The 27,342-nt window shown below is 46.6% G+C and overlaps 1 pseudogene; it reads left to right on the plus strand.

Annotated features, from left to right (window-relative positions):
* Nucleotides 1-1,498: 1,498 nt before the first annotated feature.
* On the plus strand, nucleotides 1,499-27,276 carry LOC141213684 (uncharacterized; annotated as a pseudogene).
* Nucleotides 27,277-27,342: the final 66 nt, after the last annotated feature.

Below are 27,342 nucleotides of genomic sequence, written 5' to 3' on the forward strand. Positions count from 1 at the left end.
GCGGCTCCGCTCCGTAAGCCTCGCACACGCGCGGCTCCGCTCCGTAAGCCTCGCACACGCGCGGCTCCGCTCCGTACGCCTCGCACACGCGCGGCTCCGCTCCGTACGCCTCGCACACGCGCGGCTCCGCTCCGTACGCCTCGCACACGCGCGGCTCCGCTCCGTACGCCTCGCACACGCGCGGCTCCGCTCCGTACGCCTCGCACACGCTCGGCTCCGCTCCGTACGCCTCGCACACGCTCGGCTCCGCTCCGTACACCTCGTACACGCTCCGCTCCGCTCCGCTCCGTACACCTCGTACACGCTCGGCTCCGCTCCGTACACCTCGTACACGCTCGGCTCCGCTCCGTACACCTCGTACACGCGCGGCTCCGCTCCGTACACCTCGTACACGCGCGGCTCCGCTCCTTACACCTCGTACACGCGCGGCTCTGCTCCGTACACCTCGTATACACACAACTCCGCTCCGTACACCTCGTATACACACAACTCCGCTCCGTACACCTCGTACACAGGGCTCCGCTCCGTACACCTCGTACACGCACGACTCCGCTCCGTACACCTTGTACACAGGGCTCCGCTCCGTACGCCTCGTACACGCGCGGCTCCGCTCCGTACGCCTCGTACACGCGCGGCTCCGCTCCGTACGCCTCGTACACGCGCGGCTCCGCTCCGTACGCCTCGTACACGCGCGGCTCCGCTCCGTAAGCCTCGCACACGCGCGGCTCCGCTCCGTAAGCCTCGCACACGCGCGGCTCCGCTCCGTAAGCCTCGCACACGCGCGGCTCCGCTCCGTAAGCCTCGCACACGCGCGGCTCCGCTCCGTACGCCTCGCACACGCGCGGCTCCGCTCCGTACGCCTCGCACACGCGCGGCTCCGCTCCGTACGCCTCGCACACGCGCGGCTCCGCTCCGTACGCCTCGCACACGCGCGGCTCCGCTCCGTACGCCTCGCACACGCGCGGCTCCGCTCCGTACGCCTCGCACACGCGCGGCTCCGCTCCGTACGCCTCGCACACGTGCGGCTCCGCTCCGTACGCCTCGCACACGTGCGGCTCCGCTCCGTACGCCTCGCACACGCTCAGCTCCGCTCCGTACACCTCGTACACGCTCGGCTCCGCTCCGCTCCGTACACCTCGTACACGCTCGGCTCTGCTCCGTACACCTCGTACACGCTCGGCTCCGCTCCGTACACCTCGTACACGCGCGGCTCCGCTCCGTACACCTCGTACACGCGCGGCTCCGCTCCGTACACCTCGTACACGCGCGGCTCCGCTCCGTACACCTCGTACACGCGCGGCTCCGCTCCGTGCACCTCGTACACGCGCGGCTCTGCTCCGTACACCTCGTACACGCGCGGCTCTGCTACATCCACACTGTAAACCCCTCCTGACCCCACACATAAACTTCAGCTCATCCAGCACCATGACAACCAGCACAGCAGAGTCCTGCATCCACTGAGGCCCCTGATCATGTGACCCCTGACTCCTCCCCTCCTGTGACCTCATCACAGGTCCTGTGCGCACACAGCAGCCATATATGTGGTGGCGGCTCTGCAGGTGGAGGTATGTGGAGACCCCATTACTGGGCGCAGGGGGCATTAACCCCTTCAGCACGGAGACTCTTTTGGGGTCTTGTGTTGCCCCTTTATAAGAATCATAAGGTTTCTGTTTCCTGTGATAGATACATACGACCCAACTATGGAGACAGGAAGGGAGGAAACGTCTTGTTCTCATTAGTGATGAGGGCGCGTGGATTGTTAACCCTTCGGTGAGCGCGCTCTGGTGCTCGGCATCTATGTTGGTGCCGCCGCGGCTCATGTGTCATGGCGGTTGGGCTGCTGTGACACATGCAGGGATTTGCCTAACAAACAGGCTGTTCATCAGACATGGTGCCATTAACAGACGCCTTCACCGAGGGTCTTGAATAAAGGGATCTAATGGAGTGAATAATAGGACCCACAAACCCAAACCTATTTAACAGCGAGAAGACGAACGACCAATTGACGGGTCAGACGCCTTCTCAGCGTCAATTAAGTGACATTTTATTGAATGAAATAAGTATTTGATCACCGACCAACCCGCGAGAATTCTGGCTCCCACAAACCTGTTAGTCTTTCTTTATGAAGCCTCCTACTCTGCACTCATTACCTGTATTAATTGCACCTTGTTAGATGTATAAAAGACACCTGTCCACACACTCAATCAATCACATTCTAACCTCTCCACCATGGGCAAGTCCAAAGAGCTGTGTAAGGACACCAGGGACAAAATTGTAAACCTGCACAAGGCTGGGATGGTGTCACGGGTGTGTCAGATGTGACAGACCTCTGCCGGGGGAGCGGTCTGGAGGTGAACCAGTACTGGGGGAGGTAGCAGAACCCATGCAGTTAGGGGGTGCCTTTACATCATACATTTCCCCGGAGATTCGCAAGAAAAAAGGCGTATTTTTTTTTTTCTGGGAAAAAGGGACATTTTATTAGGACCTGTCCTTCAATTCCTAAACAAAAGGACAACTCACAGCAGAGAGGATTCTCTTATAACATAACCTTCACTTATACCTATAAAACTTTATATCCTATATATCCATTACTGAATCAACATAACCCCTATTAACCTAAGGACACAAAAAGACTCATTACAGATATTTACAGGATACGGTCTCCGGATGAATATATCCAGTCCTGACTGTTAAATAACATTAATCATAATCTAAAGTGCTATTGTGCAATATAGAAAGAAAATGTTTGGTTCTCACCCATTTTGCATCTAGGCACCATCCGGGAATTTCTGTCTGTCTGTTGATCTTTTTCTGAGGACTGATGCCCCCCTGTCATGCCCCTGGGTTTAGCTCCCGCCCCGACACGGGCAGTACCCAAGTGTACCTTCTAACATATCCCACAAAAACCCTCCCGACACGTTTCTTTCTCCTTACGGAGAATTCATCAGGGGAGTATGTTTAGCATTTTGTGGAAGGCACAATTAATGCAAAGAGAGAAGGTGACTCTGTGCCAATAAAGTGTCAAAGTGAGTAAAACAAAAAATTCAATGAGGCTCACAATAGTGAGTGTTCATTACAGTCGTGCAGAGCGCTGCCTCCACTATTTTTCCAAAAACTGTATGAGGAGATAATCCCACACACTCACTTCCTGTATGTAAATAGGTTTACTTTCCCTCCTTTCCAGGGAGTCCTATGTCACTTCCTGGGCGGGGCTTATATGTGTCTTATATTTTGGTTGCTATAATTCCAGGGTTTATCTCTATCAAACCCATTCCTTTTTCAAATACATTATCCCATAATAGTGCTCTCATCAGACTCATTCCATTTTGACCACCTTATATGTATTCCCACTCTTTCAAAACATGTCATTTTCTGCAGCGCGGAGTCTCACAATCACATGACACGGCTGGGTCTCCCTCGATCGCATCATTTCCACCGCCCGACAAGCCGTGACGACGTGACACCGCCGACCGCATCATTTCCGGACGCCCGGCAGGTCACAATCACGTGACATACCCACGTGACATACCCAATCACATAATTTCTGGCCGCCCGGCATGCCGCGATCACGCAATGCAGCCCCATTTTTACAGCCGCCTACACTCAGCCATATGTTACAACATGTGGCCGTGGACTCCACAACGCTTCCGGTCACGTGGCACCCGAAACGCCTCAGTCACACGGCCGACCACATATGGTCACATGTCCCCATATATACCGTATTATTTCTCAATGATTACCACTGCCATAGTGACCATCAATCAAATCGCACATGATGCTCCTTCCTACTTGGGGTAGGCTGGCAGCTTTAAATACAAACTTCATCAGGCGACATAATTTAAATATACCAAAGAATACCCAAATAACTGGAAGTAAATGTATAGATCGCACAGTGCAAAAATAATAATAAATAATAAAGGGTATTTAGTTAACATAATTTTTGCTTCTTTGGTTTCTCTCTGTTCAGTGGCCTTGTGTGAACATGCATCCACATTTTGCATGCACATCAATTTATGTCTCAGTTCAGACCTCCAGGTTTTTTTTCTTTGCAGTCAGTATGCTTTAGTGCATATAAAAGGGTGTGGCCGCCCTTTGTCTGGGCTGACGCGCTCATTCTGCCACGGTTTTATGCTTATACTAGGGATCAAGTCTCTCTGCCTATGTCCATATGTATGTCACTTGACAAATGGTAAGGTTTTTAATACTAGAGTTAGGACTGTCCCATAAGGGTTGCCGTGAAGTTTCGGGATAGCTTATACATTATTTTGATCAAAATTATGTTAACTAAATACCCTTTATTATTTATTATTATTTTTGCACTGTGCGATCTATACATTTACTTTCAGTTATTTGGGTATTTTTTCTTGTCTTTGGTTTCTCTCTGTTCAATGGCCTTGTGTGAACATGCATCTACATTTTGCATGCACATCAATTTATGTCTCAGTTCAGACCTCCAGGTTGTTTTTTTTTATAATTTAAATATACTATTTCATTCTGAAAGCACTCTTTAAGCAGCCTGTTGCCCACAATGTCATATATTATATATCTATCCATAAATTTCCCTTCTTCCTAAGGGTATATAATCCTTAAGGATATAAATATCACCTTCTTTTGAAGGCACTCAAGATTTTAAAGGCTCAAAAATCTGATTTTGACAGGCTCATGTAATGGGACGCTTCACGTAAGCATGATCAAACGGGGGGAAGCGAGGGGGAGGATTTTGTAAGGTGGGGATCAGGAGATACTCCTTTCAGATAAAACAACTATAGCCAAGTTGCTCATTGAGCCACTTAGGGGTCATGGTGTTCAACCGGAAAATCCATCTTGCTTCTTTTTGCTGTAGGATTCTGTCCATGTCCCCCCCCACTATTCATTTTCATGCAACCAATTCCCGTAAATGATATTACTTTCGGATCCCCCCATGCACTAAATTTACATGTTTAGCAATGGGCGTGTCATTATTGATTGCAATATCATTTAGATGCTCTCCTATTCTTCTTCTCATTTCTCGTATGGTCTTCCCTATTTACTCCTTTTTGCAAATACATGTTGCTTTATATATCACAAATGTTGTTCTACAATTAATAAAACTTCTAATATCAAAGGACAGTCCTGTAACGTTACTCATAAAGGTTTTTGTAGTCTTATCATTCGGACAGGCCACGCATCCACTGCAATTGTAGCAGCCATTCGGTCTCCCTGGTAACCAAGACTTGTCCTTTTTAGATTGCACAAAATGACTTTTGACAACCCTGTCTCCAATCGTTTTGTTTCTGTGAAACGTGATTTGTGGTTTTGTACCAACAACTTTTTTCAAATCCTCGTCTATGGTAGAATTCCCGAATATTTTTCTATAATGACCCTTGCTTGTGGGGCACCATTATCGTATGTCGCAATCAACCTAATAAGTTCTTTTCCTTTTTCATTATCGTCTTTTGTTCTTGGAGAGAGCAGATTTTCTCTATTTTGTTTAAAAGCAAACTGGTGCGCCCTTCTCAAAACCCAATCAGGGTATCCCCTTCGTTTAGACCTCTCTCTCATTTCCTTAGCCTGCTGTATAAATTCACCATCAGTCGAACAATTCCTTCTCAGCCTGATGTATTGGCCTTTTGGTATTCCCTTCTTCAGAGGGGGGAGGATGGTGGCTCTCCCACCGAAGAAGGGAATTTGTAATGACGCGCCCCCTGGGCCGTGGGGTACCCGGAGCCGGGCCTTGTAAATGCTGGGGGTTGTAGTCACTGTGGCGGTGACCCGGTCCGTGACCCAGGGCGGTCAATCCAGGGCGTAATTTATATGGATAAGTGTTAATGTCCGACTGCGCCACCTGTGGATTTGTTAACCGCCGCTGCGGAGCAGTCCGCTGAAGCTGGTGGAATGTGCAGCAAGTGTAATATGACTCCCCACAGGAAGAGTGTAGCGTCAGGGCAGCGCGTGTGAATGATGGTGGTTGTGCAGGGCGTCCCAGTGCAGTTCGTGCTGGCGCGGTAAGAAACACGGAGACAAGATGGTGCAGTCCCAGGGTCTTTACTCACGGTTGTCAATCTCCAAGTTACACTGCAGATCATAACTTCCCACGTCGTGCTGTGCGTACTCAGTGAGGGGCTCAGTCCACCCTCGGGTATCTCCAGAGCACTTATCAGGACCCCGTTCTGTGTACCTTCCTCTGGCCTCTTCCTTGTACCTCACACCCAGCGCCGCTTCTATCCGGTACCCTCGGGCCTTAGCGGGCGACGTATGTTCCGTCCCCTGGTCCTATGTGGACACCTTCTTAGGGCCACTGGTGTGGATTATGGTTGCAGCATGTTAGACACTGTAACCGCCGGTTTCTAGTTGAGCCTTGAATGTTTCTCCACTAGTTGAGGGATCCGGTTCCCTATTCTGGCCTTGACCCCTCAACCTCCTGGTAGCAGCGGGCGTACGGGGGGCCTTCTGCATGGCCCGTACCCCTAGGGTCCCTTCTTTGTTCCTGGAGCCTTCCTGCTCCCTCTCCTTCTCCCAGGCTCAGGCCTCCTGACTAGGCCTGCCTGTGGAGCAGAGCTCATACAGAGCCTCCGCTCCCTGTCTCCTCCTCACTACTCCTCTGACTGTCGCTAAGATGGCTACTCTCTTTTATATTTCCCGCTATGTGCTCCCCTTAACTACTTCCTCCACCCATCCACTACATACAGTACAGACCAAAAGTTTGGACACACCTTCTCATTTAAATATTTTTCTGTATTTTCATGACTATGAAAATTGTACATTCACACTGAAGGCATCAAAGCTATGAATTAACACATGTGGAATTATATACTTAACAAAAAAAATGTGAAACAACTGAAAATATGTCTTATATTCTAGGTTCTTCAAAGTAGCCACCTTTTGCTTTGATGACTGCTTTGCACACTCTTGGCATTCTCTTGATGAGCTTCAAGAGGTAGTCACCGGAAATGGTCTTCCGACAATCTTGAAGGAGTTATCAGAGATGTTTAGCACTTGTTGGCCCTTTTGCCTTCACTCTGCGGTCCAGCTCACCCCAAACCATCTCGATTGGGTTCAGGTCTGGTGACTGTGGAGGCCAGGTCATCTGGCGTAGCACCCCATCACTCTCCTTCTTGGTCAAATAGCCCTTACACAGCCTGGAGGTGTGATTGGGGTCATTGTCCTGTTGAAAAATAAATGATGGTCCAACCAAACGCAAACCGGATGGAATAGCATGCCGCTGCAAGATGCTGTGGTAGCCATGCTGGTTCAGTATGCCTTCAATTTTGAATAAATCCCCAACAGTGTCACCAGCAAAGCACCCTCACACCATCACACCTCCTCCTCCATGCTTCACGGTGGGAACCAGGCATGTAGAGTCCATCCGTTCACCTTTTCTGCGTCGCACAAAGACACAGTGGTTGGAATCAAAGATCTCAAATTTGGACTCATCAAACCAAAGCACAGATTACCACTGGTTTAATGTCCATTCCTTGTGTTCTTTAGCCCAAACAAGTCTCTTCTGCTTGTTGCCTGTCCTCAGCAGTGGTTTCCTAGCAGCTATTTTACCATGAAGGCCTGCTGCACAAAGTCTCCTCTTAACAGTTGTTGAAGAGATGTGTCTGCTGCTAGAACTCTGTGTGGCATTGACCTGGTCTCTAATCTGAGCTGCTGTTAACCTGCGATTTCTGAGGCTGGTGACTCGGATAAACTTATCCTCAGAAGCAGAGGTGACTCTTGGTCTTCCTTTCCTGGGGCGGTCCTCATGTGAGCCAGTTTCTTTGTAGCGCTTGATGGTTTTTGCAGCTGCACTTGGGGACACTTTCAAAGTTTGCCCAATTTTTCAGACTGACTGACCTTCATTTATTAAAGTAATGATGGCCACTCGTTTTTCTTTACTTAGCTGCTTTTTTCTTGCCATAATGCATGTTCTAACAGTCTATTCAGTAGGACTATCAGCTGTGTATCCACCAGACTTCTGCACAACACAACTGATGGTCCCAACCCCATTTATAAGGCAAGAAATACCACTTATTAAACCTGACAGGGCACACCTGTGAAGTGAAAACCATTTCCAGTGACTACCTCTTGAAGCTCATCAAGAGAATGCCAAGAGTGTGCAAAGCAGTCATCAAAGCAAAAGGTGGCTACTTTGAAGAACCTAGAATATAAGACATATTTTCAGTTGTTTCACACTTTTTTGTTAAGTATATAATTCCACATGTGTTAATTCATAGTTTTGATGCCTTCAGTGTGAATGTACAATTTTCATAGTCATGAAAATACAGAAAAATCTTAAAATGAGTAGGTGTGTCCAAACTTTTGGTCTGTACTGTATATGTAATATACAGTGAAGAAATAAGTATTTGATCCCTTGCTGTTTTTGTAAGTTTGCTCATTGACAAAGACATGAACAATCTATAATTTTAAGTGCAGATTAATTTTAACATTGAGAGATAGAATATCCAAACAAATCAAGAAAATCACAATGTTTAAATTAGATAAATTTATTTGCATTTTGCAGTGAGAAATAAGTATTTTATCCTGTCAGAAAAATATTAAGAATTCCCTCCCCCCCCAGACCCTCCTTCTTCTACCTCTCCCCTATACTATTTGTCAGGAGAGAAGAGCTGATAATCTACCATCTGTCTGTATGCAAATTATCACCACAGCAGAAGTGGCTTGGACAGATGCTGGCACAAAAAAGGTGCTACAACCCCAATTAGCATGTGAGTGTGTTTTCCTCTGACACAGACCTCCGACAATTTACATCTAGCTGAGGAGGACGCAGCTCGTTAACTAAGACAATTCCCCAGCTGCAAACTGCAGGATTTTCGGAGCTGAAATAAAAGATGGAATAACTAATGTTCCATACGTCCTATGATAATGGGGCCCATATTTTTAGTGACAGGGTCAGCCATGGAACTATATGCTTATTTTCCCGGAGCTGTGAGCCTCTCCGGGGAGAAAAATGGACTGCAGCTATACCGTGTGTGGTCTCTGGAGACTCAAGTGGGGTGTCTCCCCTCCAGCTATATTGAATCGTCTCTGCGATCATATAGTAAGTTTCTTCTTTAATCCTTATTATTTTGTGTAACTGCATATGTATTGTATTGTCCCCTTGTGTAAAATCTCCCTTTTGGATTAAATATAACTTTTAATAGTCCTGTTTCTTTTGCTCTGTAATCATTCCCTTCCCCGAAGCCATACACTACCTGAACGCAGGCGTCCGACCAGGCTTGTATTATATTTCAAATTTGGTCGGTGGTGGCAGCGAATAATAATAATTGGGCTATCGTGAAACTGGTAGTAACTGTACGAGATATGACATGGCAATTATGATGGAGGAGGTGGGGGGAGATATGGCAATGATGATGGAAGAGGTGGGGGAGATATGGCAATGATGAAGGATGTGGGGGGGATGGCAATGATGATGGAGGAGGTGGGGGAGATATGGCAATGATGGAGGAGGTGGGGGGAGATATGGCAATGATGATGGCAATATGAAAATGATGGAGAAGGTGGGAGAGAGCAATGATGAAGGAGGTGGGGGGAGAGCAATGATGGAGGAGGTGGGGGAGAGCAATGATGGGGAATTATTTTGACTCTATATGCTGTTAATATCTGGTCTGGTCACGGTGTGGTGGTATTTCTCCCTTGTATGTGGTATTATTCAGTCACTATGTGGTGGTAATATGTGGTCTGGTCACGGGTGTCACTGTATTTCTCCCTTGTATATAGTATTATTTGGTCACTATGGTGGTGGTAATATGTGGTGGTAATATGTGGTCTGGTCATGGTGTGGCAGTATTTCTCCCTTGTATGTGGTACTATTGCTGTTGGTATAGTGGGTTGTGTTGGGTATGGCGGTCATTTGTTCTTTCTGATATTAATTAGAAGATTCTTTATTTCCATTAGTGATTAAATATTTGGAACAAGATGCACTTACAGGGGTTCTCCGGGGAAAACAAGTAATCACCTCTCCACAGGATAAGTGATAAAGTATTGATTGGTGGGGGTCTGAATACTGGGACGTGCACCAATTGGTAGAATGTGGATTTTTTATTCCCATTAGAGTGGAGCTCATGTGCGACTTGACCACTGATCCATTCATTCCCTCAGTTGCTGTTCTTGTTTTTATCTGGAAGCCCCAAAGAGAATGAATGAGGCTGCGGTCAGACATCCCACCTGCTGCTGCATTTTAAAATGGGGATAAGTGTCCTGACAGGGATAAAACTTCCCCATTCTTCCGATAGGTGCGTTTTCCAATGTTCGGACCCAAACGATCAATAAGTTATCACTTATCCTATAGAGCCCATGGATCGGTGATAACTTGTTTTAACCAAACAACCCCTTTAATACAAACTACCTTAATTGTACATCCTAGTTATAGTGGTGCACAGTAGATGCAGGAGCCGCCTGCTATTTACAGTTGACGCTCCACTATAACAGGGATAACAGATAACAGGTATTTGCATATAGCTGTAGAGTGGGCCCCGAGGATCAATTCCCCCTGTGGGCCCCAGACACCCCAGTCTGACACTGGCTGTCTTACATAGTCACCAGTGTAAAAGACTCCTGTCCACAGACTCAATTAATCAGTCAAACTCTAGCCTCTACAATATGGGCAAGACCAAAGAGCTTTCTAAGGATTTCAGGGACAAGATCATAGACCTGCACTAAGCTGGAATGGGCTACAAAACCATAAGCAAGATGCTGGGTGAGAAGGAGACAACTGTTGGTGCAATAGTAACAAAATGGAAGAAATACAAAATGACTGTCAATCGACATTTATCTTGGGCACCATTTAAAATCTCACCTTGTGGGTTATCCTTGATCATGAGGAAGGTGAGAGATCAGCCTAAAACTACACGGGGGAACTTGTTAATGATCTCAAGGCAACAGGAACCACAGTCACCAAGAAAACCATTGGTAACACATTGCGCCTTTAAAGGTTTAAAATCATGCAGTGCCCGCAAGGTCCCCCTGCTCAAGAAGAGACTTGTGCAGGCCCATCTGAAGTTTGCCAATGAACACCTGGATGATTCTGTGAGTTATTTGGAGAAGGTGCTGTGGTCAGATGAGACAAAAATTGAGCTCTTTGGCATTAACTCAACTCGCCGTGTTTGGAGGAAGAGAAATGCTGCCAATGGCTCAAAGAACACCGTCCCCACTGTCAAGCATAGAGGTAGAAACATTATGTTTTTGGAGTGTTTCTCTGCTAAGGGCACAGGACTACTTCACCGCATCAATGGAAGAATGGATGGAGCCCTGTCCTCCCTTCGCACTTGGCCGCTGAGCTCCCGACGGTAGCCGCATGGAGGTCAGCGGCGATGCAGCCGGGAGATGACCGGCGCTAGCTCGCAGCGGAAGTACCCGCACAGGCAGGGCCGCTCCCTGGTCCTCACTAACACGGTTCGCTGATTGGTCGCGCCATCAATCAGCAACGAGCGCAGTCCGGCCGCGAATTGGCGCTGGATTTGAAACACGCTTCACTGATTGGTCGCACCTGCCCGGCCGCGACCAATCAGCGATATTGGCGCGAAATTTAAAACACCGCTTCTCTGATTCAGCGACTGGCACAGCCCGGCCACGAAGTGGCGCCAGATTTGAAACACGCAGGCCACCGTCGAGAGATCAGCGGCGACACAGCCGGGAGATGACCGGTGCTAGCCGGTCATCTCCCGGCTGCTTGCAGCAGAAGTACCCCGATCGGCGGCCTCGCTCCCCGGTCCTCCCTTCACACTTGCCGTCGGGAGATCAGCAGCCCTAGCCGCTGATCTCCCGATGGTAGCCGCATGGAGGTCAGCGGCGATGCTGCCGGGAGATGACCGGCAGTGCCGCTCCTCGGTCCTCACTAACACGATTCGCTGATTGGTCGCAGCCTGCGAACAGGAGACCCCTGGCTGCAGCCGCAAATAGTCGTGATGTAAGCGGAAGCAAGAGCCGGCTGCGGCCGGGGGAATTATGTGCTGGCTGTGCGTGGTCAGCGATGTTGTCACAAGCAGTATTGACAACATGACGTAATTACAAAATTCATTAGGGGCCCCGGGGGGATACATTGGTGGGTTAATTTAAAGTAGTGCACAACCCATTTAAACACTGCTTCGCTGATTAGTCGCGCCCGGTCGGCCGCATACATATTCTAGAATACCCGATGCGTTAGAATCGGGCCACTATCTAGTGTGTGTGTGTGTGTGTGTGTATATATATATATATATATATATATATATATATATATATAATATTTTTCCCTTCGGCGGGCTCAATTTCAGCTATTGCTACGTCACTGTGATTTCTGTCTACGTCACTGTGTATAGAATGTGTATAGGATAACAGAGTATAAGAAAGTTCTTATGGACGTGACTTAACGAACATTGTGCAGTGAGTCTGGTTTCCCTATAGTGACAACTCTCATTAGTGCGATTGTGGTGCCCTGCGGGTCCAGTTGCCACAGAAGTGCTGCATCTCAGCCAGAGGTGTGGTACCCCACTCTCAGGTAAGGAGGGAGCACTACACGGGACCCAACCACTCACATCCAACACTACACTACTTCATAAGGGAAGGGCAAGATTGCTCCTAAGGGAGAGCACAGGCCTGATCCCTATCAGGAGGGTGGAACTAAGTGGAGGAGGTGGGTGGAGGAAATAGTTCAGGGGAGCTCAGACAGGAAGAGTAAAAGCAAGGGTAGAAACATCTAGAAGGGTCCATTTTCCTGGCTCCAGTGCTTGGAGCAGGAGTTCAGTGGAGAGTGAGGAGTGGGCCCAGCAGTAGGAGAGTGAGGGGAGAAGACCGGAGCAGTGGGAAAGGCTCCAGACATAGAAGGGATCCTAGGGGCACGGCGAGTGCGGGAAGCCACCCGTGCGCCCGAATTCACGCTGACCATAGAGGGATCAAGGCCGCAGGAGGGGACTGGCCCCAGACTAGTGGAGTACTTTAAAGCTCAGCTAGCAAACCGGAGGTTGCTATATCTTTAGGTGCCGTAGCCACAGTCCACACATAATCGCTGAAAAGGTGGCCATATAGGACCAAGGGGACAGACGAGACGTCGCCTGACAAGGCCCGCGGCCACTGGCTCGGGACACTGTGTCTGAGGCACAGGGCAGGATGGCGAGAGCCAGCGTAGTGAGACGGCCTGGAGAGGTACACCGAAAAGGGTCCCGTTCAAGTGCTCCTAGGATATTTGAGAGTTGGCTGAATCACTTCCCAGGAGGACACAGGACGACATGGGTGGTTGCAAACCGGTAACTGTAACCTGGAGAACTTAACAACTGTGAGTAAAACCTGAAGACTGCACCCCGCTGTGTCCTTGACTTAATTGCCCTGCCCTGCACTACACTGTCCCTGCTGACAACATCTACCTCATCAAGTCCTTTATACTGCCCTGGGGCATAGCTCTACCCGTGGAGAGCCAAACCATCTCTGCTGCGTCACCAACAGCCCCAGTGGATCTGCACCGCAGCGGGGGCCCCATATAGCCGCATACCACGGGTGGCGTCACGAACATTATCCCCAAATCTTTATTTCACCAAATTGACTTTCACTGTTCTTTTTTTGACCTCCCTGGGCCACGGACTGGGTCACTGCCACCGTGACTACCCCAATACAGAACCGGCCCGGCTACCGTGTACCCCACGACCACAGGGGGCGCGTCACGATCATACAACATACAATCCTCTGATTGCTCAGGTGATGCACTGTACTACTGTAGTGCGGTGTATTATCCTTGCCTGTTAGTGTAATCGTAACGGCTCCATACACATGAGATAAGTGTTGGCTGAACAGTCATTTGGCAGACGGCTATCTCTTCCATCTCCCTATACACACAAATATTCCAGCTTTCCTGTGGTCTGTATGAGAAAGTCGCCTCCAGACTCCTCTAGTGGACGATTATCTACAGGAAGAACAAACGGATTAGCCTCTGAAATTCAGGATGACAGATCCTTCTCTGCCCTAACATCATCTGTCGGGAGGCCCCCAAATACTTTATATAGTCGACCAAACCCCCCCCCATGAGGCGTGGGGAGCACTGAATATTCATGCTCCTTAATAGCGGCACACAGTGTAGCAGCGGCGCCTGGTGCTGCCGGAATCACCTGTGCCCGCTGTTTAAGGGCATAAATATTCAACCTCTCTCCGTGGGGGGGGGTGAATATTCATGCCCTTTAATAGCAGGCACACGTGATCGCCCTGCAGCAGCAGGAGCCGCTCTGCGGCTACGCTGTGTGCCGGGTATTAAGGAGCATGAACTCACAGTTCCAGCGTGAGGAGCAGTGACTTCCAGTAGCTGATCTCCCTTTGTGAGCCTCGCATGGTAGTGACGCCATGCGCGGCTCACAAGGCAAGATCAGTGCGGGCAGATAGGACGCAGCGCTGGAGGAGAGAAGAAAGGTGAGTAGGAGTGTTTATTTTTTTATGTGCAGCATGATGAGGATTAGGGGGACCATGCATACCAGGATAAGGCTGAGGGGGGGCATACATAACAGGATAAAGATGAGGGGGGCATACATACCAGGATAAGGATGAGGGGCCATACATACAAGGATGAGGGGTGCCATGCATACCAGGATAGGGATGAGGTGTGCCATGCATACCAGGGAAGGGATGAGGGGTGCCATGCATACCAGGACACGGATGAGGGGTGCCATGCATACCAGGACAGGGATGAGGGGTGCCATGCATACCAGGATGGGGATTGCTGTGCCATGCATACCAGGACACGGATGAGGGGTGCCATGCATACCAGGACACGGATGAGGGGTGCCATGCATACCAGGATAGGGATTAGGGGTGCCATGCATACCAGGATAGGTATGAGGGGTGCCATGCATACCAGGATGGAGGGGTTCCATGCATACCAGGATAGGGATGAGGGGTGCCATGCATACCAGGACAGGGATGAAGGGTGCCATGCATACCAGGACAGGGATGAGGGGTGCCATGCATACCAGGATAGGGATTAGGGGTGCCATGCATACCAGGATAGGGATGAGGGGTGCCATGCATACCAGGATGGAGGGGTTCCATGCATACCAGGATAGGGATGAGGGGTGCCATGCATACCAGGATAGGGATGAGGGGTGCCATGCATACCAGGATGGAGGGATGACAGGCATATCAGGATGGAAATGGGGGCCACGTATAAAAGGAAGGGGGGCATATATACCAGGATGGGGGATATTGTCAGAATTGGGGGACATTACCCCTATACCAGTGTCAGTAGAAGACCCCCTCCCCCTTAAAAGTGCATCGTGAACACATTTTATGCTTAAATTTTTTTTTCTATTTTCCTACTCTAAAACCTAGGTGCGTCTTATGGTCCGGTGCGTCTTATAGTCCGAAAAATACGGTATTTATGGTAATTTATAAGCCTTCCCTGTCTCCAAGACTATCAGAGCGGTAGCACATCCCTCTGGCCTGCCCTTGTATCCTATTACTGGTACCTCCTGAGAGGCGGAGAAGGAGGTAATACAAGGGCGGGCCAGACGAGTGAAAGAGGCCTGTTTTTCTGGGCACAGCACCGCTCTTTCTCTTCTTTCCATACCCCGGGCGTCCCAGACGCCTGCAGCTTGCTTCACTTACACCTTCCCGGTGAGGCGCCCCCTCACCTCGTCACTGCAGTCCTCAGGAGCGAGATCAGAGAGGCAGAGAAGGAGGTACCGGTAATAGGATACAAAGGTGGGCCAGAGGGATGTGCTGCCGCTCTGATAGTCTTGGAGACAGGGAGAGCTGGGCAGGCAGGAAGAGCTGACCAATCCAAGCAGGCTTTGTATACAACAACCAGCCAATCGCCGGTAAGGTTCATCACTTTAAAATTACCATATTGAAATCAAATCTGATTTTTTTTTTTAACTTTTATTGTATGTGCGTTAGAAGAGGGGTAGTCTTATACATCGAGTATATCCCAAACTCTATATTTTAACTGGAAAAGTTGGGGGTCGCCTTATACACTCAGTCTTCTTATACTCCGGAAAATACGGTAGTTATTTCTCATGTCACGTGTAATGAATATCTCCTGCAGTATTGCTAATGCCGATTGTTGGTAAAGGAGACGAGATTTAGTGTCATGGAAGATGAGTCTATGAGAAATGTATTCAGCTTCCGACTCCGAGGAAGAAAGAAGAAAACTAAATACTGTAAAATAATAAATCTCCTCATATGTTTCCCTTATTATCTCCAGTAATTGTATTATTACACAGGATTTTTATGATGTTACATCTGCTCATCTTCTTCTCATTCAGATCCCTACAATATCAGATCCTCTCAGTGAAGATCTTCTATATAATAGAATTTTCCTTATTGATCCATAAAAGATGGATATGGACAGAGACAAGATGGTGGAGAGGATATTACACCTCACCCTAGAGATCCTCTTCCGGCTTACTGGAGAGGTGAGAGATTCTGATGACGTCACATTACATCATTCTTATCTATGGGAATAACAGATGGACAGAACTGGAGAGGTGAGGACTCTGGAAATGTCTGGAGTGAGATTTATTACTGTGTCTCTCCATAACCAGGATTACACAGTAGTGAAGAAGACCTCTAGTGAGCGCTGTCAGGACCCTGCGTCTGAGGGATGGGGAAGACCCCTGAGCCCAGTCACAGGGCCTCCACCTCACCCCCTGATACATGAGGACATCAATGACCAGAAGATCCTAGAACTCACCTACAAGATGATTGAGCTTCTGACTGGAGAGGTGACACTGCTGGGAATGCTGGGACATTATACAGTAACGCTATGGAGGGATCGGGGGGATGACGGTATCATTGTATGTGTCAGGTTCCTATAAGGTGTCAGGATGTCTCCGTCTATTTCTCCATGGAGGAGTGGGAGTATTTAGAAGGACACAAAGATCTGTACAAGAACATCATGATGGAGGTTCCCCAGCCCCTCACATCACCAGGTAATAGACAGGATTAAATACACACTGCCTATAACTATCTGTATGTAAAGAATGAATTCAGTCCCTGTATGTGTTTCCCCCAGATCTATCCAGTAAGAGGACAACACCAGAGAGATGTCCCCGTCCTCTTCTTCCACAGGACTGTAAACAAGAAGATCCCAATGTTCCTCAGGATCATCAGGTAGATGGAGAGAAGGTGTCATGAGATCTCCCCTATGATGTGTAGACGGCTGTGAAGGTCTTGTGCTCAGTCTTGTTTTATTCACCATTATTATGTTTTATACTTGTGTAATGAGAACGGTGGAGATGGCAGGATTAGAGCTGATCATAGATGTGACTTCTCCTTCTGTCTGTCACTTTTACAATGTTTGTTTCAGGGTGAAAATCTGACCCATAATCATAGTACAGAGACATATGTGAGGGGTGATGAGCGGTGTAAGGAGGAGATTCCTACATATGACTACCCTGGTGAGTAGTAACCACTAAATACAGAGAAGTCACAGATTCTTCTCAGTCACCGGCTGTGGCTGCTTTATCGGTGGTGTAGTCCGGCTGTATCACAATCGTGTGATCACCATTTTGCCTCTAGATCACAAAATTCTTCTCCACCCAAAACTGTTCAAATGAATTTGGGCATTGAAAACCCTTTTCTAGAGAACTTGCAACCTGGGGATCCACCTACCCCCTGGGATTAGTAGACGCTGACCGTTACCTGCCCAGATCTGTAAACTACAAAGCCAAATGACAGCTTACGTAGAATGTGCTGACAAGTGAGAAAATCACTTGAAGGAAAATATTCTGATGGACCTGTAACAGAAAGCGGAGGGTAATGATGCTGTTGGCTTCCTAGATCCCTGATATCTTATTGGATGAATCTACCTTCTCTCCCTTCTGTGCTGCTGAATGTTCTCATATGGTCCCTACAAGACCAGGTCCAGTCTTTCTGGCCAAACTTCACTTTTATTATCGACAATATTAAATGTGCAGTGAGGGCCAAGTGTGAATTTCTGTACAATAACAACGGAGTTTCCCTTTATTCTGACTTTTTAATTTCTTTTAAAGCTGACTAACTTAAGCAGGAATGGGATAAAACTACATAAATAACATTACACCTGTGCCATGATATGTCTCTAAGCTGTGCGTGGCTGATGGCTGTAATATACATCTATTCACGCCTGCAGGAGATGTGGTGGCATGGCTCGAGCCCTGGTTTCATGGATTCACTCCACGTCATGAATTACATTATTTTTTCAATCCTAAAGAATTCAGATTCCTGCACAATCTCTCCTGAAATGGGGGCACTAATACTTTCTCTACTCTTCTGGTCAGGACTCATCATACCTCCAATGGTCCACCATAAATGAGAGCAACTCCAGTTTAGTGTTGGATTTCTCCCTTCATACATACATTGGTGTTGGGGATGTAACATATATTTTTATTGTTGTATTTTTTTTTACATGTTCATTCTGTATGATAGTTTATTTGGGGTCGGATCGGCCTGCCTCACCTATGTGAGTCTTTAACTACCTAGTAGTTACAGTTACAGACTGAAGGTTTTTTTTTTCTGAAGAAGACTGTTCAGCTTGATCGTTTCAGTCAGTGTTATTATCTGTAGTCACAGTTTTGCCCATTACCCTTTAATCCTTTCTTATGGATCTGGACTTACACAGAGACCCCTAGGCTTGGGCCATAGTGTTACTTGTTGTTCTGTAAAGTGAGATGGGAAGAAGAATAGTCAGGTAGCCATAACCAGGAGGGCAGAGAAAGTACAAAATCAGAATACACAAAAATAGTCAGTAAACTGGCCGGGGTCACAATGGAAAACAAATACACAAGCCGGGAGCTGAGCACAGAGGACTGAACCAGAGGAGAACACGGCTGGATCTGGCCGCTTCCGGCAATATGCTACCAGCTTTAGTAGGGTGCGGTGCTTTCCAATTGCCAGAAGTAGGGAGCAGGTTACTGCAGCTGGACAGCACACACACCCATACTGCCAGACTGGATGGTACTACTGGTTCCATGCAAACTAATCTAAGTGGCTGGACAGAGCCTGCGCCGCCCAGAACTTTTGGTCCCGACGTCTTCTCAATAACCAGCGCCGCCTGCAGAATAAATAGGACAGCACCTGGTGACTGAAGCAGACGTCGCAGGAGCAGGTCCCAGAGGATATGGGACACACCACACCATACAAAATGTCAGCAAATCAGACCAGTAGAAATTCCCATATATTGACTCCATTTTGAAATTATGACCCTCAATTAATTAATCTTTAGAAGTTGTCACTACTTTGACTCCACAGTCACTTTCCGAAAATTAGCACACAGTAGATGTTTCAAAGTGAAAATTACAAATATGCCATTTTATTGCCCAACACGTAGTGCCCAGATTGTGCTCCAGGAGACACACACACTGTAAATGAAGTGGGTTCTTCTCACTATAGTAATGCCAAATACATGGATGATAAATGTGGTTTGGGCGCACTGCAAGGCTCAGAAGAGAGGGGGAGATTTCACTTTGAGAGAACGAATATTGCTGGATTGGTTTTTAGAAACAAAGTTGCTTTTCCAGAGCCTTTAAGCCACTAATAATGTGAAAATCTCTGTTTTTCCACTGACAAATGATGGACCTGAGTGGGGACTTGTTTTTTGTGAGATGAGTAGAAGTTTTTATTGGTATTATTTTTGCCTATGTAACACCCCTTTAGGGCTACCACGGTACACTGGGTGTTATGGGGGGTCTCACCTCTCTAGGGCGCAGTGCCTCCACCAGAATCTTGATTCTAGCTCTCTCTCTGGGACTGCCGAAAGACTGTTATCTTCTGCCAGGGGCTGATTCGGGAAGCCCCTGCCACTGCTCAGTACACACTGACAGGGAACAGGAGTAAAACCGTTTAACAGGTTTATTGCTATACAGCAGAATTGAGGTGGGTTTAAAGGAATACAATACAAGTAACAGTGCTCTATAAAAGTCATATATCTACTTCTACTCCGACCCTGCAAATATAATGTAGCAGGCTTTCCCTTTTTGTTTTAAGTCAGTCCAAATGTTGGGGCCCAGTTGCCGCGGATGTTGGCGTGCAAATGAGAACCGTTGGTGCACTTAGATGAATATTAATGTCAATAGTCTGGGTTGCAGTGTACTCACTGTAAATAGTGCTGGTAGAACCACAAGTCTCAGAAGGGCACTCACTGTGTGTCTCAAACGGTCGGATGGTTCTCTGGACACCAGCTGGGGGCGACAGTATTCAGGACTTTATACGGTGGGAGTGCTGGTAGAACTCTCCGAGTCCTTGATGTAACTTGCTTCAGAGGGTGACAAGACCGCGCTCTCTCCAGCAGCGCGGGTATCTCAGAGGGGGCCGCCACACTTGGCAGCGTAGAGGAATGCAGATCCACACTGCTCCGTCCCTCACAGCAAGCTGCCATGCTCTTTTTTTTTTCTCTGAACTTTCACTTCCTGCCCAGCTCCCTCCCCCAAGTCCCTCCTCATCCAATCCACTCTCTCTCCTTCTATCCTCCCAGGCTGTGTCATCTGACTGAAACAAGGGTCCCTGGGAATTGTAGTCCACTCCAGCTCAGGGGAAAAACGGTTAATGTCTGTAGGTCCCTGTTTAACCGCAGCTGCAAAGCTCTTCTTAGTGTCTGTAAGCTCCAGTATACCGGTAGCTGCCCTGAAAATTCCCTCTGCAGGTGTTACATAATCCCCCTGGTGAGTCATTGAAAGTGTCCCATCACGACATGAGGACTCACCACCTGAAACATGAATGGGGGTTAAGGCATCCTGACTAACACCAAATTTACATGCACACAAACCACCACCTGGACACATGGGAGATACCGGGAAATAAGGCCAAACAATTTGAATTAGGGCGTATCAGCCTGGGGACCTCAGTGGTATGTCCCATTGTATGATAGGTCAGTATCATGGGTGGCCTAGTGTGCATGTAAATTTGGTGTTAGTCAGGATGTGTGTGGATTATTGTACCTTGAAGAAACGTACGGTCCCTGACCAGTACACTGTGCCCCGAGTCGATGAAGCTTTGGATTGCCTGCAAGGGAGCCAATGGTTTTCTGTGTTAGATCTCCTGAGTGGCTACTATCAGATACCCTTGTCAAAAGAAGATCAAGAGAAGACCGCTTTTATCTGCCCCATTGGGTTCTTTGAGTTTCAGAGACTGCCTCAAGGACTGACAGGTGCTCCAGCCACTTTTCAGAGATGTATGGACAAAGTAGTGTGGGACATGCACTTACGTGAGGTCCTGGTTTATCTAGATGATCTTATTGTTTTTGGGAAGACTCTGGAAGAACACAACCAGTGGTTGTTCAAGGTGCTGGATCGGTTGAAGGAGGCTGGGTTGAAGTTATCCCTTGACAAGTGCCGGATTTGCCAGACGACTGTGAAATATGTGGGGCACATAGTCAGCAGAGAAGGAATTTCCACCGACCCCACCAAAGTGGAGGCTATTGTAAACTGGCCTAAGGATTTTGTGGATATTACCGAAGATTTGTACCCCAGTACTCTCGGATTGCGAAGCCGTTAACTGCTCTTACCAAGGGGTATCCCCCTTCCGGGAGGACAGCCCACCCCTCAAGGTCAGGAAAGAGAGTCTATTTACGAGTTAATGAACTTTTTGGGAAAAGATGGACACCTGCATTCGAGAAACTGAAGTCATGTTTGACCCAAACTCCAGTGTTGGCCTATGCAGACCCCAGTAAACCATATGTGTATGTAGATGCTTCTCTCGACGGACTAGGACGGATTCTCTATCAGGACCTTGATGGCTGTCTGCTTCCCGTTTACTACATTAGTAGAGGATTGACTCCCAGTGAACGCAACTACTCAGCTCACTAACTGGAGTTTCTGGCTTTGAAATGGGCTGTAGTGGACACGCTGCATGACACGCTGAGGAAGAAGAAGGAGGATGGATAGAGGTCCCTGCCCCTGAGGTGAAGACTCTGTGCCATAGACATCAAACTAATGCCCTCCCTATGCAGTGCAGTGCTAAATTCTTAGGAGTATCCAGTGAAGCGCTCCCGTTGTTGTACTGCCGAGTGACAAATGTAACCCCTGACTCTCTCCCTCAACTGACTCGTAATCAAGTCAGAAAGGCGCAGCAGGAGGATCGGTCGGTGGGGGTAGTCCAATGGTGGGTTAAGAGGGGCTGGAGGCGCGAAAAGTATGCATTAAGAACAGAGGAGTATGTCCTGCTGACTCTGCAGCTAGAGTTTCTAGTAGTAAGAAATGGACTACTATACCGGGAGGCAAAGCGCCAGAAGGGAGGAGTCCGCAGACAGCTGGTGTTACACCTATATAACATTGTTTGGCTTTTTATTCCAGATTTGGGAGACTGAATGAACAAACAGTTGAACATCACGCTCTACTTGGTCTTGCTATGAAGTTTTCTATTACACTGTGAACTGTAATTTTCTTGGTGAATAATTCAATATTTTTTTTACATGAGTTGCTATTTTACAGTTTAAGTAGAAATGTTAAAAAATATATAATTCAAGAATATTTTATTCAAAAATAATTATTGGTTTTATTCTTGGCAGATGACTGTACCAGGAGATCAGAGGGACAGCTGACATCTTCAATTTTTAAATCAGACGATCTTGAGATCCCAGAGGATACAATTGAAGTGAATGCCATTACTCCAGATCTACCATCATCCCTTCACAGGAAAGATCTTTCACCTGATCCTTTGAAACAGGTCCTGTCTTCTGATTCATTACCGACTACTAAGGAAAATCAAAGTCACAAAATAAGCATTAAAAAACAAACTACTCCTAATTCAAAGAAGCCATTTTCACGTTCAGAATATGGAAATAGTTTTCTTAAACATCAAAATATTCACACAGCGGAGAAAAGATTTTTTTGTTTCAAGTCTGGGAAATGTTTTAATCATAAATCAAATCTTGTTAATCACCAGAGAACTCACACAAGGGAGAAGCCATTTTCTTGTTCAGAATGTGGAAAATGTTTTACAGAGAAATCAAGGTTTATCAGACATCAGAGAACTCACACAGGGGAGAAGCCTTTTTCATGCTCAGAATGTGGGAAATGTTTTAACCAGAAAGCGCATCTTGATAACCACCAGAAAACCCACACAGGAGAGAAGCCATTTTCTTGTTCAGAATGTGGAAAATGTTTTAACCAGAAATCTAGTTTTCTTAAGCACCAGAGAACCCACACAGTGGAGAAGCCTTTTTCATGTTCAGATTGTGGGAAATGTTTTGTACAGAAATCATATCTTAATATACATCAGAGAACTCATACAGGAGTGAAACCTTTTTCCTGTTCAGAATGTGGGAAATGTTTTAACCAGAAATCAAATTTGGTCAGTCACCAGAGAACTCACACAGGGGAGAAGCCTTTTTCCTGTTCAGAATGTGGGAAATGTTTTAACCAGAAATTAGATTTGGTCTATCACCAGAGAACTCACACAGGGGAGAGGCCTTTTTCCTGTTCAGAATGTGGGAAATGTTTTAACCAGAAATCAGATTTGCTTAAGCACCAGAAAACTCACACAGGGGAGAAGCCTTTTTCCTGTTCAGAATGTGGGAAATGTTTTAACCGTAAAGCAATTCTTGATGGCCACCAGAGAACCCACACAGGGGAGAAGCCTTTTTCCTGTTTAGAATGTGAAAATGTTTTAACCAGAAATCAGATTTGCTTAAGCACCAGAGAACTCACACAGGGGAGAAGCCTTTTTCCTGTTCAGAATGTGGGAAATGTTTTAACCGTAAAGAGATTCTTGATAGCCACCGGAGAACTCACACAGGGGAGAAGCCTTTTTCCTGTTTAGAATGTGGAAAATGTTTTAACCAGAAATCAGGTTTGCTTAAGCACCAGAGAACTCACACAGGGGAGAAACCTTTTTCCTGTTCAGAATGTGGGAAATGTTTTAACCGTACAGAGATTCTTGATAGCCACCGGAGAACTCACACAGGGGAGAAACCTTTTTCCTGTTCAGAATGTGGGAAATGTTTTAACCGTAAAGAGATTCTTCATAGCCACCAGAGAACCCACACAGGGGAGAAGCCTTTTTCATGTTCAGATTGTGGAAAATGTTTTAACCAGAAATCAGATTTGGTCAATCACCAGAGAACCCACACAGTGGAGAAGCCTTTTTCCTGTTCAGAATGTGGAAAATGTTTTAACCAGAAATCAAATCTGGTTAAGCACCAGAGAACTCACACAGGGGAGAAGCCTTTTTCCTGTTCAGAATGTGGGAAATGTTTTAACCAGAAATCAGATGTTGTTATACACCAGAGAACCCACACAGGGGAGAAGCCTTTTTCCTGTTCAGAATGTGGAAAATGTTTTGTGAAGAAATCCTCACTTCTTAGTCACCAAAGTACTCACACGGGTGAGAAGCCATTTTCATGTTCTTAATGTGGGAAATGTTTTACACAGAAATCAACTCTTAATAAACTTCAGAGAAGTCACACAGGGGAGAAGCCCATTTCAATTCTAACCGAAAAATTGTATCTTCTTAAAGGGGTTTTCCACTTCTATTAGTACAACGCCTTCTCATTCCTCATGTTTGGCCTTTTTAAAATAAAAACACTCATACGCACCTCCCGTTGTGGCGCCGTTCCATTGGTGTCACAACTTGCATTTCTGGGGCTCACATAAGGTTATTACATCACACAGTCCTGCTCCCAATCAACGTCGCCTTCGGACGTATTGAAAATCAACAGGAAAGACATGGCCTGGACATAGCAATGAGAGCACTCTCTTCAGACCGGGTTCCTGGGGGAATTATAAGCAATTTCTGGCCTTAAACATGACGTCCGATATTAGAAAGAAAGACAAGAGATCTGAGGTTAATCTGAGGTCCTCCACCTCCGTCAGCATGTCTGATATGCAGTGTTTCTTATCGAAAGTCTTATCATCCTGCTCTGGAGCCATTACTGCCTCATCTCTGCTTGGAAAAAGAAGCAGTATTAACCCTCATGATGCCAGACCGCTCAAGCCTGTAAGTCCTGCACCAACTTCTCTCTTAATGTAGGCCTCACAAGAAAACATCTCCACAAATCTCCCTGTATTCTCACCAAAGCCCACATACTGAGCAGTGCTTGCTGCACAGGGAAATATACTGCCCCAGCCACAGGGGATTTTAATATGGGGAAAGCCATAATTGATTTGTATTTCATATTGCGTCTATCCCTACTAAACAAGAGATAGAGCAATATATACAAAGGCTGAAGACCACGTGCAAAACTGAAATACGTCCCCTCACTTCTAGCCTATCACAGCTTACTGACAAGGTACAGAGATAAGAGGATGATGTCATACAAGTTGTGGCCATCAAAATGCTCAGAAACAAACACTGGATCTTCACAGCCAGCAAATAAACAGTCTGTTTAATATCATTGATGACCAAGAAAATCACAATAATATCCTGAAATCATCAATGCACAAGCTATTATGCCAACACTGTGGACATTGTTCAATTATATCCTTGGTGACCCTATTGATAAGGAGCTGGAGATCGACAGGGCGCACCGTACATTAGGCAATCATGGCCCAGATCCTGAGTGTCCAAGGGACATTATCGGTCACATACATTTTTCCAATGTAAAAGAGGCCGTTGTGAGGAAAGCAGGGGATTTGGGTCCTGGTGATTTCAATGGAAAGCGCATACAATTGCTCACAGATCTATCCTGAATGGCACTTGCTCAAAGAAGGGTATTGACACCACTACTTGATACTCTCTAGGTAAATGGTCTTATGTACTCCTGTGGTACCCTTTCCAGCTGCAAGTCCGAAAAAAATGGAACATTGTATACTTTGAAAGATCAAAGCGCCATGAGACCATTCTGTGATGTCCTGGACATTCCCAGAATCCATATATCTGATTGGCCACCTTCTCCACCATTGCCACAGAGTTTCGGCACATCACAGAAGGCTTTCAATGGATCAGGAATTTGATGGTGATGCACCCAGACGGAAAAGGAACCTGCCAATCATATGAGCTCCTGAAATGAATCTTCTTTTCCCTGATGAGAGAGACAGTTTGCAGATGCGTACTTATTTCTTTCAGAATATAATAAGATATATCTAAATAGAGTTTTAGGTGCCACTCTTCCACTATACAGAACGTCTCAGTTCATATCTGTGAGGAGCTGCCCATTTTCTAAAGACTATGATACTTTTCCAGCAACGGACCACCATTTTTGTTAATATTATTATTTTGTTTTATTAGTGATTTACTTGTTATGTTTTATATAGTTCTGCTGACTTGTCAGTATGTGCACTAGATTCACTTGTAAAATGTCCAGCATTCCACTAATCTGTATCTCAGGAGTATCTAACCATTGTTCCAATAGCCAATAATCTCGTTATGTGTGTGTAGATTGTAGACACAGTGGAGCCATCCCCACAGGGGGTCTTACATGCAGTCTCAGATGAAGGCTTCTAGAATATTCTTCATTGTTTAGCGAAGAATGAATGTTTAAGGGGGAGGGTGTGATCACTTCTGACCTGGGAGGGGACTGAGCCCAGTGGAAGAAAGGACAGACATGTTTTAGGAGAGTTGGGTGAAAGGATTGGAGGAAGAGGATGGAGACAGTGAGTATGGCCTTATACAAAGCCAGTGGAACTACTGAACCCAGATTGGGAATTTGAGGACTGAGAGAACTGTTTTTTGGCCATTTACCTGGAATTGCTTATTACCATGGCTGTGATCAATAAAATATTGTTGCATTGTTAATCTGCCTAGGTGATTACTTACAACCCACAACCACAGATCTTTACAATATCTTATAACGGCATTTAATTTGAGTTCACATTATATTACTGTAATATCAGGCTGTATTACTTTGCTCGCTATATATTCTATGGTTCCCCCTAATAGGAACCCTAGAACTAAAGGTTTGACTTACACCTGTAAAGACAACCCCCAGTTAAGGACTTGCATTGGGATCTGCTTGTTTCGTAATTTCCTAGTGTTTGATATATTCATAATCTATACCTCTTGGCCACTGAGAGGTAGACATTACTATCTACCATCTATACCTCCTCTTTGCTCTTAATCTTTCTCTCCTCCTCCTTTTTTTTCATATAATATGACACAACTCAAAACTCGTTTATTGAATGTCAGAGGACTTAATGTTCGAGAGAAAGGAGCTCAAGTGTTTTATCATATGAATAAACAACAAGTTCATTTTCTCCTTCTTCAGGAGACCCACTTTAGAGGCGATCATATACTGTACCTCAGATTACTAACAGATATTATTCATCTTGGCGTCACAGTACAAATGCTGTTTTGAAGTCTAAGGTGCGGAGTATAGGCCGACACAGATCACTGCCGCATACCATTGTAGAAACACTGTCTGACACTGAGAGGAGGTATGTGTTTAAGATCTCCATCTATTCCAACATTTTGACTTTGGCAAACTTCTGTCTCCCTAATTGTGACCTAATTAAGACATGATGTCAGTACTTAAACTAAAACATTTTCTGTAGG

The sequence above is a fragment of the Phyllobates terribilis genome, unplaced genomic scaffold (assembly GCF_046119375.1).
Source record: "Phyllobates terribilis strain yellow unplaced genomic scaffold, ASM4611937v1 Scaffold_207__1_contigs__length_3498100, whole genome shotgun sequence".
In the NCBI taxonomy this organism is placed as follows: domain Eukaryota; kingdom Metazoa; phylum Chordata; class Amphibia; order Anura; family Dendrobatidae; genus Phyllobates; species Phyllobates terribilis.